Genomic DNA, 15590 nt, shown 5'->3' on the forward strand with positions numbered 1-15590 from the left:
ATGGCAGACAATCTACCTAACCTGGTGAAGGAAAAAGTCACACAATGTCAGGAGGCACAGAGTTCCCCAAGCAAGAGGAACACAAATAGGCCCACACCCAGACACATCACCAAATGACTAAAAATAAAAACAGAGAATCTGAAAGGCAGTAAGAGAAAAGTAAACTGTTACCTACAAAGGAGCTCCCGTAAGGCTGACACCTGATTGCTCATAAGAAACTACAGGCCAGAAGGGAATGGCATGAAGTACTCGAGGTGATGGAAAGCAAGGATCTGAAACCAAGATTACTATATCCAGCAAGGCTATCATTCAAAATATATGGTGAAATTAAGAGCTTCCCAGACAAAGGCTAAAGGTGTTTGTTACCACCAAGTCAACACTACAAGAAATGCTAAAGAGACTGCGATAATGAGAAGAGATATATACATACATTTATATAGAGAGAGAAACATAGGCATACAGAATTAAAAGGCAAATAAGTACTTCAATAATAACCTAAAGTGTAAATGTATTAAATGCTCCAATCAAAAGGCATGGATGCGAGTGAAGGGATGTATGGGGGTACTCCAGCCACGACTAGCACGGCTAGAGAGCAAATGAATCCTGAATAGGGGCGACTGGGGATTGAGAAAAAGAGACAGACGCAGAGACAGTGGGTAAAGCTGGGATCAGGTGGGACACTGTTCTCGGATGGAGAGACAGTGACCCAGAGGTACTGCAGCACATTTATTATGTACAGCATGATACCAGGAAGTTTTACTAGAGTTTAAGACAAAGGAAATTATGCAAAATCATGCTTAAAGATCAAGCTGCAATTCTTCATCCGTTTTTTTTCAGATTTAGTTTTTTATTAGGTGCATGTATTTCAAACACAGATCATGATTACAGATGTTCATCTGGGTAAGGTGCTTAAGCACTGGTTGTGAAACAATTCTGTATTTAACAGGTCAATATCCAGTAATTTAAATATTATTTCTCAGAATCTGAACTACTGTCAAGAAATACTCAAATGAGATGAACATGGTGCTTTTTACTTCAATCTTAACACAATTGTCAATTAATCCTCCTGGCGGAGAGAGTAAGGCTTGTGTCGACAGACAAGCATTCCTGCTGGGCCTAAAATTCTCCGATTACTGGGACAGATTTTATGTCAGGTCCCAGGTAGGAATTAATTTCCATGAACTACAGCACTTCCTCAAGACAGTTCTAGGACAACCAGCTTCCTGAGGCAGAAACAACTGATTTCACAGCCACCGTTAGCAGGTTAAAAAAATTAAAATCAAGTGATGTGTTGTTTTACATTGATTTTAAGAATAAAATTCATTTAAGAGATACATGTTTACCCTTTACACATAGAATGATTGTGTAAATTAGATTTCAGTTGAAAGAACAATTTAGCAGTTCAGATAAAACTCCTAGAAACATACTGAAAATAAAACCAGATGTACAGTAAGAAACAGATTCTATGCAACTTCCATTTGTCCTTCAGCCATAGTTCCAATGGTTATATTTTCTGATCCAAAATCAGAACACATGGTTCGCGAAGGGCTTTTCCTGTGCTACCAGGGGCGTAAGAGGCAGCCTGAGTGATGCTTTTACTTGTGTCGTGCTGGGTGCTGGAACCTCCAAGCATGTTCATGGTTTAGCCAAAATGACAGCACATATGAAATTTGGATTGTTCCAGGCTTTCCAGTGAATATGGCCACCAAGTCACAGTAACCGTGACCGAGAGCTCTCCCTACACTTACTCCACCAGGAAGGAACGGTGACGCTCTCCTTTCTTCAGCACCACCTTCAGGAAGTTAGGGGAAGAGGGCGGGAGATCAAACACCAATGATTGAAGTCCCATCACTGCCAAAGGTCCTATGAGATAACTTCACTACCTACCTCTTCCCAAGATGTTGGGGACAAAGGGAGTTGCAGCGCTACTCCAGTGACAATTTAGCGATCCTGCAAATGGAAGATTCGTTCCCAATTGCACCGGACCATGACCTCGCAGTGGGCCTGTGCCGAAGAAATATTTGTGTTGGACAAATGCTACTATGAACAATTAGAAAGTACGTCCGCAATCAAGGGCAAGCAGACAGAAAATGTGTCAAGCCAGACTCACACCGAATTTCCTGATTAGTTTATTTCTCCCATCCGTTTTCTTCAGAACTGCTTTTAAGCCAGGGCCCATGGTGGGAGGGGTAGGGCATTCAGGAGGAAAGCTCAGAAGGGTGCTACCCCACTTCAAAAATACGTTTGCTTAAAAACACTATTACCCAGTGATTAGCAATTAAGAGTGAAAAATTAACTACTTAGTAGTTAAACTCTGAATTATCAAAAGTTATGGCCTGGGATCAGCAGCGTTACAAAGATAAATCGTACTGCATTTCTTAAAGATTTTTCTGAATGCTTAGCGGGTCTCTTTCAATGTTAATTGCACTTAAAACATTTGTTTTTTCATTTAATCTCTGAAAGCTGGTCATTGTTTTCATTTATAACGAGGAAAGGGTCAGTTTATCATGTGCTCCAAAGCTCTCTGCGTTGGATCAAGACTCCGTGCAGGTTTGTGCGGCAGGTGCAGGGGCCTGGAGGACTGAGGTGACCTTCAGAGCTTGGACTGCAGTGGCTTCAGGTGCTTGTAGAAAGATTCATGGACCTCGGCTTTGTTAAGCGGGGAGGTCTTGGCCCACTCGAACAGTTCTCATACACGTTGCCATCGTAGCGGCCCAGCACGGAGCCCAGCGACATCCTGGAAATCAAACGCATCGATGAGCGTAACAGCGTCCGTGCGGATCACGGTCAGCAGCTCCTTGATGCGCTGGTGCACCTGGGTGACCTGAGAGTCTGTCAGGATGTTCTCCTGAAGAAAATCCCCCGCCTTCTGACTGATCCCGCACAGAGAGTACAAGAGGCACAGATTCCTCAGGACGGAACGGACTTACCTTGAATTTTGAGGAGCTGCTCTGAAAAGAGCTTCACTGTCACATAGTGGCCGTGCGCCTCACTAGCTCGCACGAGGTCCACGGAAGTCAGGTTCCACACGACCTCCTTGCTTTTTCTGTGACTCACTTCAGTTTGAAGGTTTTTGGCAGCGATTTCTACTAATCTGGCCGCCCGGAGCCACACGGTGGGCCACACGGCCACTGACTGGGCAGGTCCTTCAAGTAGGACACCAGGCCACACACCAGCTTTCCCGAGTGCACCTGGTCGTAACTTCATCAGAAACCGGGCGGTCTGCAGCATCGTGACGGCGTGTTCTCCCTCGAAGGTGCAGGTCGGGGTGAAGGTGACGTAGATGTTTGGGAGGCCGCTGCAGTGACAGTAGCCGTGCGCGCCACCGGCCGTCCGACAGGCTCCGATGGCGGCGTTAGTCACCAGGAGGTGGAAGCCTTCAGCCCGGCGGTGAGGGCATGAAGCTCGGGCAGCTCACTCAGGCCCCCTTGGCCAATGTCTTCATTAATGCGATGATAGGTCTCCTTCATGTAGACGCCTACAAAATGGAAGGCATAGGAGTGGCCAGCAGTGGGAAGAGTTTCTATTGCTGGGTTTGAAAATCCAAAATCTGTGGTTCTGGTTCACCTGGCTTGATTTCCGACGGGTGCCTCACGGCGCTGTATCGGACGGCAATGGCGCACGCCTTCGCCAGGCTCCGAGCAGCTTCTCCCGCGAGGAAGGACCTGATGGACACCATGGTCCCGTAGGTCAGCTTGTTACTCACGGGTTTCACATGGGTGCCACCAGGCTTCCCCTGGGCGTACTTCATCAGCATGTTTTCTCTGGGGATACGATAATGGTCCATCTTCAGGTAGCCATTATCCATCTCATCATAGCCGACTTTGGGGCCAATGTCGCCAACGGTGATCCCTGGCAAAGGCTTGTGGGTTCCAATTTCACGAATAGGTACAATGAAGGCATGTAATCCAGAGCATTTCCCCTGGGTGTAGAGCTGGGCTAGTACTATCGCATGATTTGAAGTCTTTCCAAGTTCACCAGGCCACCACTTGATGGAGGTCACAGTAGGACTATTGAGAACAAACTCCTGGGTTTCAGGGTCATATGTGGCTGTGGTTTCCCAGCCTCACAGATGAGTCCCATGGCCCATCTCTGCCCGGGCATAAGTGCGATGACCTCCAGGTTCCAGGCGGGCATGAGAAGCGCTCCTGCTGCTCCGCAGGCGCCTGGTGAAGCAAGGTGGGCAGGAACGTGCCCAAGTGGAGATCCAGAGGCGAAGGCCCCGGGTGCACAAAGTTTTTAAACCACATCATTTCATCAGGGTCTGAGATGCCAAACTCCCGCATCTTCTTCACCAAGGTGGCACTCTTCCTAACAGCCACCTCGTACCCACTGGCTGCAAGTGAGGAAGTTCAAGTCCTCATGCTTGAAGTCTGGGTCGTTCAGAATCAGGTTCTCGATCTCGGCGTCACCAGGTGTTCTCCGGGCTGCCGTCCGGGATGTGTGTGAGCAGCTCGGAGTGGAAGCTGGTGGAGGCCGCTCCCAGAGCAGGTCCTGATTCATGGACAACCACTGGGAGCAGCAGAGGCCAAGGCGGCGTCGAGCTGTCAGACTCTCCGGCCGGCAATTCTTCATCCTGTGGCTTTTTGTAATCATCAGGTCTAACTGGACTCTGATAATCGCATCTGCCCCTGGTGCCTGGCTGAACTTAGATAATGACACCCACCCCCGGCACCTGAGCTATAGGTTCGGACCGACAGCATCTTGCCTTTTGAGAAGGTCTGTTTTCCAGGAGATGGCTTTGCCGATGCCGCTGGACTCAGCCAACGGCCCTCGCTCAGGTGCTCTTCCAGGCACTCTCTACATCATGGAAAAAAAGTTTACAGGAAAATGGAAATGAAAAACAAAGCTGGAGTAGCAATACTCATATCTAACAAAATAGATTTTAAAATGAAGGCCATCACAAGAGACAACAAAGGTCACTACATAATATTAAAGGGATCCAACAAGAGGATATAACCCTGGTAAATATGTGCGTCCAACACAGGAGCGCATATATATATATATATATATATATATATATATATATATATACTTCTAGAGGACTTAAGGGAGAGAGGGAGAACTCAACAACAATACAGTCATAGTAGGAGACTTTAACACCCCACTGACTTCACTGGATAGATCTTCCAGACAAAAAAAATTAACAAAACTGTCATTTTTCTCAGATAACAGGATATTGTACATAGAAAACCCTATAAATTCCACCAAAAAACTACAAGATTTAATAAATGAATTCAGCACTGTAGCAGGATACAAAATCAATGGCATTTTTATACACCAATAATGAATTCTCAGAAAGAGAAACTAAGCAAACAATCTCATTTACCATTGCAACAACAACAACAACAAAAATACAAACTTAACCAAGGAGGTAGAAGACTTATATCAGAAAACTACAGGGCATTGAAAAAAAAGAGATAGAGGAAGATATAAACAAATGGAAGAATATAGCGTGTTCATGGATTGGCAGAATTAACATCATTAAAATATCCATACTACCCAAAGCAATGTAAAGATTTAATGCGATACCTATTAAAATACCTACAGTACATTTCACAGATCTAGGAGAAATACTCCAAAAATGTATATAGAACTAAAAAAGACCCCAAATAGCCACAGCAATCTTGAGAAAGTAGAACAAAGTTGAAGGTATCACAATAACAGATATGAAGTTATACTACAAAGCCACCATAATCAAAACAGCCTGGTATTGGCACAAAAACAGGCATATAGATCAATGGAACAGAACAGAAACCCCAGAAATCGACCCAAGCCATTATGCTCAATAATATGTGACAAAGGAGGCAAGAGTATGCAGTCTCTTTAATAAATGGTGTTGGGAAAATTGTACAGACACGTGCAAAAAAATGAAACTAGACCACCAACTTACACCATAACAAGAATAAACTCAAAATGGATAAAAGACATAAAAGTCGGGAAACCATAAAAATCCTAGAAGAAACCACAGGCAACAAAATCTCAGTCATTTCTCATAACAATATGTTTATAGATACATCTCTTAAGGCAAAGGAAACTTGGGAGAAAATAAACAAATGGGACTACATCAAAATAAAAAGCTTCTGCACAGCAAAAGAAACCAACAAAATGAAAAGGGAGCCCACTTCATGAGAACATATTTGGCAATGATACATCTGATAAATGATTAATACCCAAAATAAATAAGGAACTCATAGAACTTATCAAAATGAAGACAAAAAAATCTAATTTAAAAAATGGGCAAAGGACGTAGACACTTCTCCAAAGAGGACATACAGATGTCCAAGAGACATAGGAAAAATGCTCAAAGTCACTGATAATGAGAGAGATGCAAATTAAAACGACAAGGAGGCATCAGCTCACACCTGTCAGGATGGCTACCATCAACAAATCAACAAATGACAAGTGCTGGGGAGGATGTGGAGAAAAGGGAGCCCTAGTGCACTGCTGGTGGGAATGCAGACTGGTGCAGACATTATGGAAAACAGTATGGAGTTTTCTCAGAAAATTAAATATGGAACAGCCATTTAACCCAGTGATTTCACTTCTAGGAATATATCCTAAGAAACCTGAAACATCAATCAGAAAGAATATATGCACCCCTATATTCATAGCAGCATTATTTATAATAGCTAAGATCTGGAAACAGTCCAAGTGTCCATCAGTACATGAATGGATAAAAAAGCTGTGTAACATATACACAATGGAATACTATGCAGCAATAAAAAAGGGATCTCTTATTCTTTGAGACAGCATGGAGAGACCTGGAGAGGATTATAAGTGAAATCAGTCAGAGAAAGACAAGTATCACATGATCTCACTCATTGTGAAATCTAAAGAACAAAATAAAGTTACAAACAAAATAGAAGCAGAGACAATGAAGCATGCCACAGAATAATATATTTCAGAGGGAAGGGGTGGGCGTGGGAAGAGATTAACCAAATAATTTACATGCATATATGCATAACCCATGGACACAGACAATAGGGTAGTGAAAGCCTGCGGTGGGTGGTGGCAGTGGGCTCAAAGGGGTCAAGGGGGAATAGGAGGACATACGTAATGCTTTCAATAATAAAGATTTAATTTAAGAAAAAAAAAAAGACATCAGGGAACACACATCAAGGAAGGCATACTTTGTAAAATTAGTTTGGGAAAGTCACAGATCCTCAACAAGCCAAAATTGCCAATCCCGGAGAAGTGGGAGGATCAGATTTCCAGAGTTAACAATATAATACCCAGAATGTCCATTTGTCAACAAAGAGTTAAACACACACACACACACACACACACACACACACACACACATACAGTCACAGGGAAAAACATAATTTGGAAGAAACTATATCTGAGGCAGCCCAGATATTGGAATTATTGGACAAAGACATTGAATCAGCTGATTTAATATGCTCAATGAGCTAAAGGAGGTCATGGACAGAGAACTAAAGTAAATCAAGGAAATAGCATATGAGCAAAATAAAAATATTTAAAAAACAAGAAACAGAAATTATAGGTAGGAGCAAAACAAATTCTGGAGCTGAAAAGTACACTATTATGAGCATTTACTAGAAGGGTTCAACAGCAGATTTGAGTAGGCAGAAAAAAGAATCAGAGAAATGAAAATTAAGACAGTTGAAATTATCCACTCTGAGGTCCAGAGTCTATGGAACCTTGGGGCACTATCAATGTACCAACATATGCATCATAGATGTCCTAGAAGAAGAAAATTGAAGGAAAAGAATTTGAGAGAATAATGGTGAAAAACTTCCCAAATCTGTTGAAGGACATGAATCTGCATATCCAAAAAGTTTAATGAACTCAAAACAAGATAAATTCAAAGAAATTCACACCAAAACAGTTGAATTGTTGAAACCCAAAGACAGAATTTTAAAAGCAGCAGTAGAGAAGCAATTTATCACATAAGGGATCCTCCTAAGATTAACAGCCAAATTCTCATCAGAAGCCAGAAGATAGTGAAATGACATATTTATGTGCTTAACACAAACAATTCTATATCTACAAACTCTCTTTGAACAATGAAGGAGAAATTAAGATATTCCTAGATAAAAACTGAAGGGGTTCACTACCAGTAGACCTGCCCTACAAAAAAATGCTAAATAGTTCAGGCTGAAAGGAAAAACACTAGACAGTAACTCAAAGCCATAAGAAGAAACATTGTTCAAGGTAACAACATCAGTAAATATAAAAGCCAAGTATTAACTTTCTTTAACCTCTTTTTTACCTATATGATTTAAAGGGAAATACTGAAAATAATAATTAAAATTTTATGCTAATGAGCACAAAATAGGAGGAATCGACAATAGTATAGTGACACCAGCCCTCTTTTGGTTACTATTTGCATGGAATATCTTATTCTGTCCTTCCACTTTCAACCTCTTTGTGTCTTTGAATCTGAAGTGAGTCTCTTGTTGACAACATATAGATTGATCAGGTTTATTTTTTCCCCCCAATCTGTCAATCTCTGCATTTTAACAGGAGAGTTTAACCCATTCTATATAATAAAAGCCTAATATACCAAGTGTCAGACCCTTTGACCAGTTGCTATGATGCACACTGACCACCAGGGGGCAGACACTCTGACCGGTAGGTTAGCTGGGGTCTGGCTGATCGGGACTGGGTGAGATGGGCCGGACATGCCCTGAAGCCCTCCTGCAGTCCCTCCCCGCCCCGATTGTGCACTGGTGGGGGTCCCTAGGCCTGGCCTGTGCCCTCTTACAATCCAGGACCCCTTGGGGCATTTTGGAGAGCAGGTTTCAGCCCGATCCCCGCAGGTCAGTGTACCTGGCCTCCAGTTTACATATAAAGTAAATACTGCTAAAAAATGATTTGCTTCTGCCCTGGCCGGTTTGGCTCAGTGGATAGAGCATCAGCCTGTGGACTGAAGGGTCCCAGGCTCGATTCCGGTGAAGGGCACAAGCCTGGGTTGCGGGCACATCCCCAGTGTGGGGCGTGTAGGAGGCAGCCAATCAATGATTCTCTCTCATCATTGATGTTTCTCTCTCTCTTTCTCTCTCCCTTCCTCTTTGAAATCAATAAATATATATTTTAAAAAGAATTATAAAAAAATGATTTGCTTCTGCCATTTGGCTATTTGTTTTGTCATACAGTTTGTTCAGTTCTTCCATTGAGTTAAATTTTTAAAGTGTTCTTGATCTTAGCCAGAAAGCTTTGCCGCTCCTCTGCCTCTGAGTCCAGGAGACACACGTGCGGGCGGCCGACTCCCGTGCCATGGCAGCCTGTTCCCTGGGCTTCTTCACCGTACTTTCCTTCAGGGGAGATTTATTAAGAAAATCTACCTTTTAAAACCAGAGAAGAGGTGTCGGCCTCAAAACTGGGCCTTCCAAGGAAGATGAGCAAGTGCTGGGGGGCGGCGGGGGAGCGAGCAGCTGGGTCTGGGCCTGGCAGTGCGGGGGGGCGCTCTGCGGGGGGCGCTCTGCGGGGGGCCTGCTCTGCGGGGGGCGCTCTGCGGGGAGGCAGGAGGCCTGGGGTCTCCCCGAGCGCCTCGCCGCGTCCTCCCCTCCCCCGCTCTCCTGTGTGTGCTTCTCTGAAGGCTCTTCCTCTCCTTACGGGGACCCCAGTCACTGAAGGCCCCACCTTTACTACCCATTTACCTTAGTTACCCCCTTAAAGGCCGCGGGTCCAAATACAGTCACGCGGGGGTGGGGGGTCGGCACAGGTGAGGGGGCGCACGCCATCCTGTGGAAGGGGAGGGTCGGGCGCAGGCTGCCGGGAGGACGGCGCGCTCCCCGGTTTCTCTCTGCCACCCTCTGGCCAGCAGGCTGTCCCGGGCGCGCGTGGCTGCTGGCTGCGGTCCGAGCGGAGGACACAGAGCCCTCTCTTGGTCCCGGTGGGCTTCCTGGCGGCGGGGCCCTGGGTTGCGCAGAGCCGTGTCCGCGCCTGTTCTTTTCCCAGCGAGGAGGTCGGCAGCTTCCACTTGGCTTCTCGCGGCGTCCAGGTCCGAAAGACGCGGCGACGGCGGCTCCGGGGCAGGGACGGCTGGGCCTTGGCGTGGGGCCCCGTGCCAACCTCCAGGGCCGACGCAGGACACCTGCCGGGACCTGCGAAATCCACGATCGCGTCCGCTCCTCAGTCACCGGGCCGGGCAGGCGCCAGGGCTCGCAGACTCGGAGCCCAGAGGAGCGAGGCTCACAGTTCTGGTCCCGGATCGTGTTCCTCGGGGTCCCCGAGCCCTGTGCGTGCACCTCCCGCGGGGCGCACCCCGATGAACCAGGCTGGCGGCTGGTACCCACGTGATTACAGCCCGGAGTTCAATGCTATTGTCTCCCTCCTGAGTCTGTTCTAGCTGCTCCTCTCACGGGGCAGAGCCCCGCCCGCACCCCAAGCACCGGGTCTCCGCCTGGACGCCAGGAGGCCCGGGAGCCTGGGAGCCAGGGGCCCTGGCCCGCCCAGCCCGGTCCCGGCGCATCAGCTCAGCGCGACCGGTGACCCAGGGGCAGGGAGAGCTGAGAGCCGGCAGGGCCGTTCCGGGAGCGCGTCCGCCGCCTGCTCCTTCCTTACCTGTCGGTTGTGACTGGGTTCCGCTGTGAGGAACCGAGTACTGAGAAAGAGGAAGTTATTTGTCTCACAGAAGTCTGGGAGGACACAGTCCGAGGGCGAGCCCGTGCCTGCGGCTCCTTCCATCTGCGGCTTCCGTTCCCACCATCGCCCAGTGCCTCCGCCGGCCGGGCAGGAAGACGCTCTGCCCTTGCAGGCTTCAGTAACGTTTCCGCTTTCGTTTATTTGTCCAGAAAAACACTGTGAACTACAAAACGAAACACTGGTGACTTAGCCTTTATTAACACTGAGGACTTGCCTTCATCGAAAGAGCTCACCAGGAAGGTCACTGAGCCCGGCTGGCGTGGCGCCGGGGTTCAGAGTCGACTGGGACCCCGGAGTCATGGGTTGGATTCCGGTCAGGGCACAGCCCGGGTTGCGGGCTCGATCTCCAGAGTGGGGTGTGCAGGAGGCGGCGGGTCGATGCTTCTCTCTCATCGTTGATGTTTCTCTCTCCCTCTCCCTTCCTCTCTGACATCCATAAAAACATATATTTTAAAAACAGAGGGTCAAGCCGAAGGTTGGCAGGAGGAATTCGGACACAGGGCGAGTTCCTGCCGGGTGATAAGGACACACGGCCCACTTCTCAAAAGTCGGCAGAAGACACCTTTCCCAGAAGATAGGCAACTGCTCAGCAGCACCCGAAAGGCACTCACCATTAGTCTCAACCACGGGACAGACAGTAAGACCTCACTTAACGTTGCTGGTAGATTCTTGGAAACTGTGACTTTAAACTAAATGAAGTCTAGACTAAGTGATACAGATTAAGTTCTTGGGGCATATTTCCGGTCACAAAAACCAAGCTTCTAATTAAGGCCCCAAAGCCTGCTCATCTTAAACATAAACTCAACGTGCGCTATATACACACTGAAGAAAAAGTAATAAAACAAGTAAGATGATGATGTTCAGGGTTGAGGGTGACTGGTCAGAGATGGGGCACCTCCCATGCGGGACCCCCTCCCGCCCCCACACTCACTCAGCGGGGACAGGGCAGGGACCGGTCCCGTCACAGGCATCTCTGGGAGGTGGGAGGAACCCGGCAGACATGGTGGCCCCGGCCAAGCACCGTTTTCCGCTCACCAAGATGATGATGACTGATGGCCTGCTGGAATGCGAGAACTGAAAAGATGGACATTCACAATGGTTGGCAAGAATGTGGAGCAATGGTGACTGTCATCCATTGCCCATAGATTAGTTCAAACACTTTGAAAAACTGGAAGTTTGTTATAAAGTTAAAATGTACCTTTAAAAAAATAATTCTTTTTTATTTTTATTTTATTGATTTTTTTACAGGGAGGAAGGGAGAGGGATAGAGTTACAAACATCGATGAGAGAGAAACATCGGTCAGCTGCCTCTTGCACACCTCCTACTGGGGATGTGCCCATAACCAAGGTACATGCCCTTGACCAGAACCAAACCTGGGACCTTTCAGTCTGTAGGCCGACGCTCTATATCCACTGAGCCAAACCGGTCAGCCCAGTGGTCTGCAAACTCATTAGTCAACAGAGCCAAATATCAACAGTACAACGATTGAAATTTCTTTTCAGAGCCAAATTTTTTGAACTTAAAACTATATAGGTAGGTACATTGTTATTAACTTAATTAGGGTACTCCTAAGCTGGCCTTTGCTAAAAATGTCCTCATTTTATAATAATAAAGCCACCAACACAAAATAATTACAATTCTTAAATTGATGACAAAAACACCTGTAGGATTTGCAGCTTGTTGGAAAAATACAGGTAACTTTATGCTTCGAGTAGGTACTTTTGTCACCCGCGTGCAATTTGTGGACGCGACTAGCACTAACCACTGCACATGAGAGAGACTGCTGACTGACTGGCTCACTCAACTCGCGCATGAGTCACGCGTGCCTCCTCGGCGCTGCGTCTCCCGTTGCCTGACCGACCGACACCCCCCACTTCTTCTAACGCCACTTCTTCAAAATAGGCTCGCCCAGGCCGAAAACCGACTTCTGCGCATGGGCCACGAAGTTTCAATCGCACTGGACGTGCGCGCCCGCACGTGGTATTTTGCGGAAGAGCCACACTCAAGGGGCCAAAGGGCCGCATGTGGCTCGTGAGCCGCGGTTTGCCGACCACTGGGTTAGGGCAAATGTACTTTTCTATGGCCCAGAAGTTCTACATTTTGGTATTTACCCAAGAGAAATAAAAATATGCCGTAGCTGGTTTGGCTCAGTGGATAGAGCATTGGCCTATGGACTAAAGCAGTGGTTCTCAACCTTCCTGATGCCGCGACCCTTTCATACAGTTCCTCATGTTGTGGTGACCCCCAACCATAACATTATTTTCGTTGCTACGTCATAACTGTATTTTTGCTACTGTTATGAATCGTCATGTAAATATCTGATATGCAGGATGTATTTGCATTGTGACAAATTGAACATCATTAAAGCACAGTGATTAATTACTAAAACAATATGTAATTATATATGTTTTCCGATGGTCTTAGGCGACCCCTGTGAAAGGGCCGTTCGGCCCCAAAGGGGTCGCGACCCACAGGCTGAGAACCGCTGGACTAAAGGGCCCTGGATTCAATTCCGGTCAAGGGCACATGACCGGATTGGGGCTCAACCCCCGCAGGGGGCGCGCAGGAGGCGGCTGATCAGTGATTCTCTCATCGATGTTTCTTTCTTTCTCTCCCTCTCCCTTCTTTTCTGAAAACTATATTAAATATATCTATCCACCTCCAGGCTGGAGGACCCGCCCCAGGCTGGCGGGCGCCCGTCACCCTCAGGGCCTGTGGGCGGCTCCTTCCTGGCGCAGGTGGTTGCTCGGCCTGCAGCCACCACCTCCCCGTCCCAGCCACGCGGGGAGGGAGCCGCGGGCCACGGCTTTCCCCTCAGGACCTTCCGGGGCGGCAGGCTCCGTCCTCAGGTCCTCCAGCCCCGGGTGGGCGTGGGGGGCCGCCGGCCTGAGGGGCGAGCGGTGCAGTCCTTCCTGGCGCCGGGGCCCACTGAGATGGGAGGAAGGGAGACAATAGCAGGGCACAGTCAGCGGGCGCCTCTCACGCCCGGGCTTTAAACCCCGTGAAGAGAGGAAATTGCCTCCGGGAGGCGTGGGAGCGCGGAGCGCGGCCTCGCCCTGCAGGGCGCCCGCCGACCCGCCCGTCCTGTCCCGTCCCGTCGGGCAGGGCCGAGCCGTGAGCTTTCCCGCCGGACGCCCAGGTCCCCGCCAGCCCGTCCCGCAGAGCCGGCCCCTCCAGCCGCGGCGCCCGCCCCGCCCCGGCCCCTCCCGGGCTCCGGGCCAGCTGCCTGCGGCTCCAGGGCCCTGGGCACGAGGCTGCCGGCTCCCAGGACCTTGGCGAGGCCTCCGTGGGAGAACAGTGACCCACAGCCCCGGGTTCCTTCGGAGAAACCCCGGTTCCAGGAGCCACAGGGCGGGGCGGGGGAGCCCATTAGCGGGGCGGTGAGAGCTGCGGGGTGTTGTGTGGGGGAGCCCTCGGCAGAGGGGAGGCACCATGGCCTTGGGCAGGGTCAGGCCTGGACCGGCATGGATGGGCTCAGAGAGGAACAGTGTGTGACCCAGCCGTGGGCAAACTACGGCCCGCGGGCCGGATCCGCCCGTTCGAAATGAATAAAACTAAAAAAAAGACCGTACCCTTTTATGTCATGATGTTTACTTTGGATTTATATTAGTTCACACAAACACTCCACCATGCTTTTGTTCCGGCCTCCGGTCCGGTTTAAGAACCCATTGTGGCCCTCGAGTCAGAAAGTTTGCCGGCCCCTGGTCCGACCAGTCACAGTGGCACGGAAATGGCCCTGCGGGCGATCAGAGCCGGCCTCCATGGCTGGTGGCGGGGGGCCTGTCTGGGGAGCAGCGGGTGGGGGAGAGGGACCTCTGGAAGGGGGAGGGGCGGGCGGGAGGGGCAGCTCAGCGCGTGGAGGGACAGAGGGACAGACTGCCCCGGGGACGTGTCTCACCCGAGCCAGGAGCTGACGCCACTGCCCGGTGTGACTGTCGCTGGACGGTCGCGCTGAGGACGGGCCGCGGTCCGGCCAGGCCCGGGGCTTTACTGACGAGGTGGCGGGGACGAGGGGGCCGTCACGGGACAGGCGTGCCCCTGGGCCGGCCCCACCGGCGTGCGGGGACCCTGGCCCACCGGCTCCAGCTAGGAGACTATGACATCGAACAGATCAAGGAAAATCAATCCCACTTCAGAGGAAATGGGACCAGTCAGGGTGTGAGCAGCTTCTTCAGAAAGGGCGTGTCTGGGGGAGGCGCTGGGCAGGGCCGTGTGAGGTCAGCCCCCCTGGCCTGCGGGGGCTGGGTCCCCCGAAGCCCCAGGCTGGTGCGAGCACCCAGGCCAGGGGTGGACGGAGCCCAGCCACCGAGGCTCCTGCACTGACTGACGGGAGCAGGGCCGTGCGACCCGCCGGCAGCCGGGCTGGTGGGCAGGAGGCGGGTGGGACCGGGTGGGCGCTGGAGCAGGAATGAGGAGGGGAGCTGGGGGCCGGGACAGCGCTGAGCAGAGGGCCCACATCCTGCTGCATCCAGCACCCGCCCCCCCCCCGCCCCCGCGTCCTGAGGCCTGGTTCCTGCCCAGGGGCCCTAAGTGCCCTGGGATGCGAGCATGGGGGCTGTTGCTGAGCGGGGTGGGCAACCCCCTAGGTCAGTGGTCGGCAAACCGCGGCTCGCGAGCCACATGCGGCTCTTTGGCCCCTTGAGTGTGGCTCTTCCACAAAATACCACGTGCGGGTGCACGTACAGTGCGATCGAAACTTCGTGGCCCGTGCCCAGAAGTCGGTTTCCGGAAAGGAGGTATGTAGACGAAACAGTGCACGAGACGAGTGTGGATGGGAGAGTTGGAAGGGGTCGACCTCAGCGAACGCACCTCCATCAGGTGGAGGACGTTTTTAGCCAAGGCCGGCTTAGGAGTGCCCCAATTCAGTTAATAACAACGTACCTACCGATATAGTTTAAGTTTAAAACATTCGGCTCCCAAAAGAAATTTCAACGGCTGTACTGTTGACATTTGGCTCTGCTGACTAGTGGGT

General features: G+C 49.8%; 1 pseudogene; it reads right to left on the reverse strand.

Moving 5' to 3' along the window:
- Window positions 1-1154: 1154 nt before the first annotated feature.
- On the reverse strand, window positions 1155-4503 carry LOC132238751 (peroxisomal acyl-coenzyme A oxidase 1-like; annotated as a pseudogene).
- Between the last annotated feature and the right edge of the window lie 11087 nt (window positions 4504-15590).

This window comes from Myotis daubentonii, chromosome 7 (genome assembly GCF_963259705.1).
Source record: "Myotis daubentonii chromosome 7, mMyoDau2.1, whole genome shotgun sequence".
In the NCBI taxonomy this organism is placed as follows: domain Eukaryota; kingdom Metazoa; phylum Chordata; class Mammalia; order Chiroptera; family Vespertilionidae; genus Myotis; species Myotis daubentonii.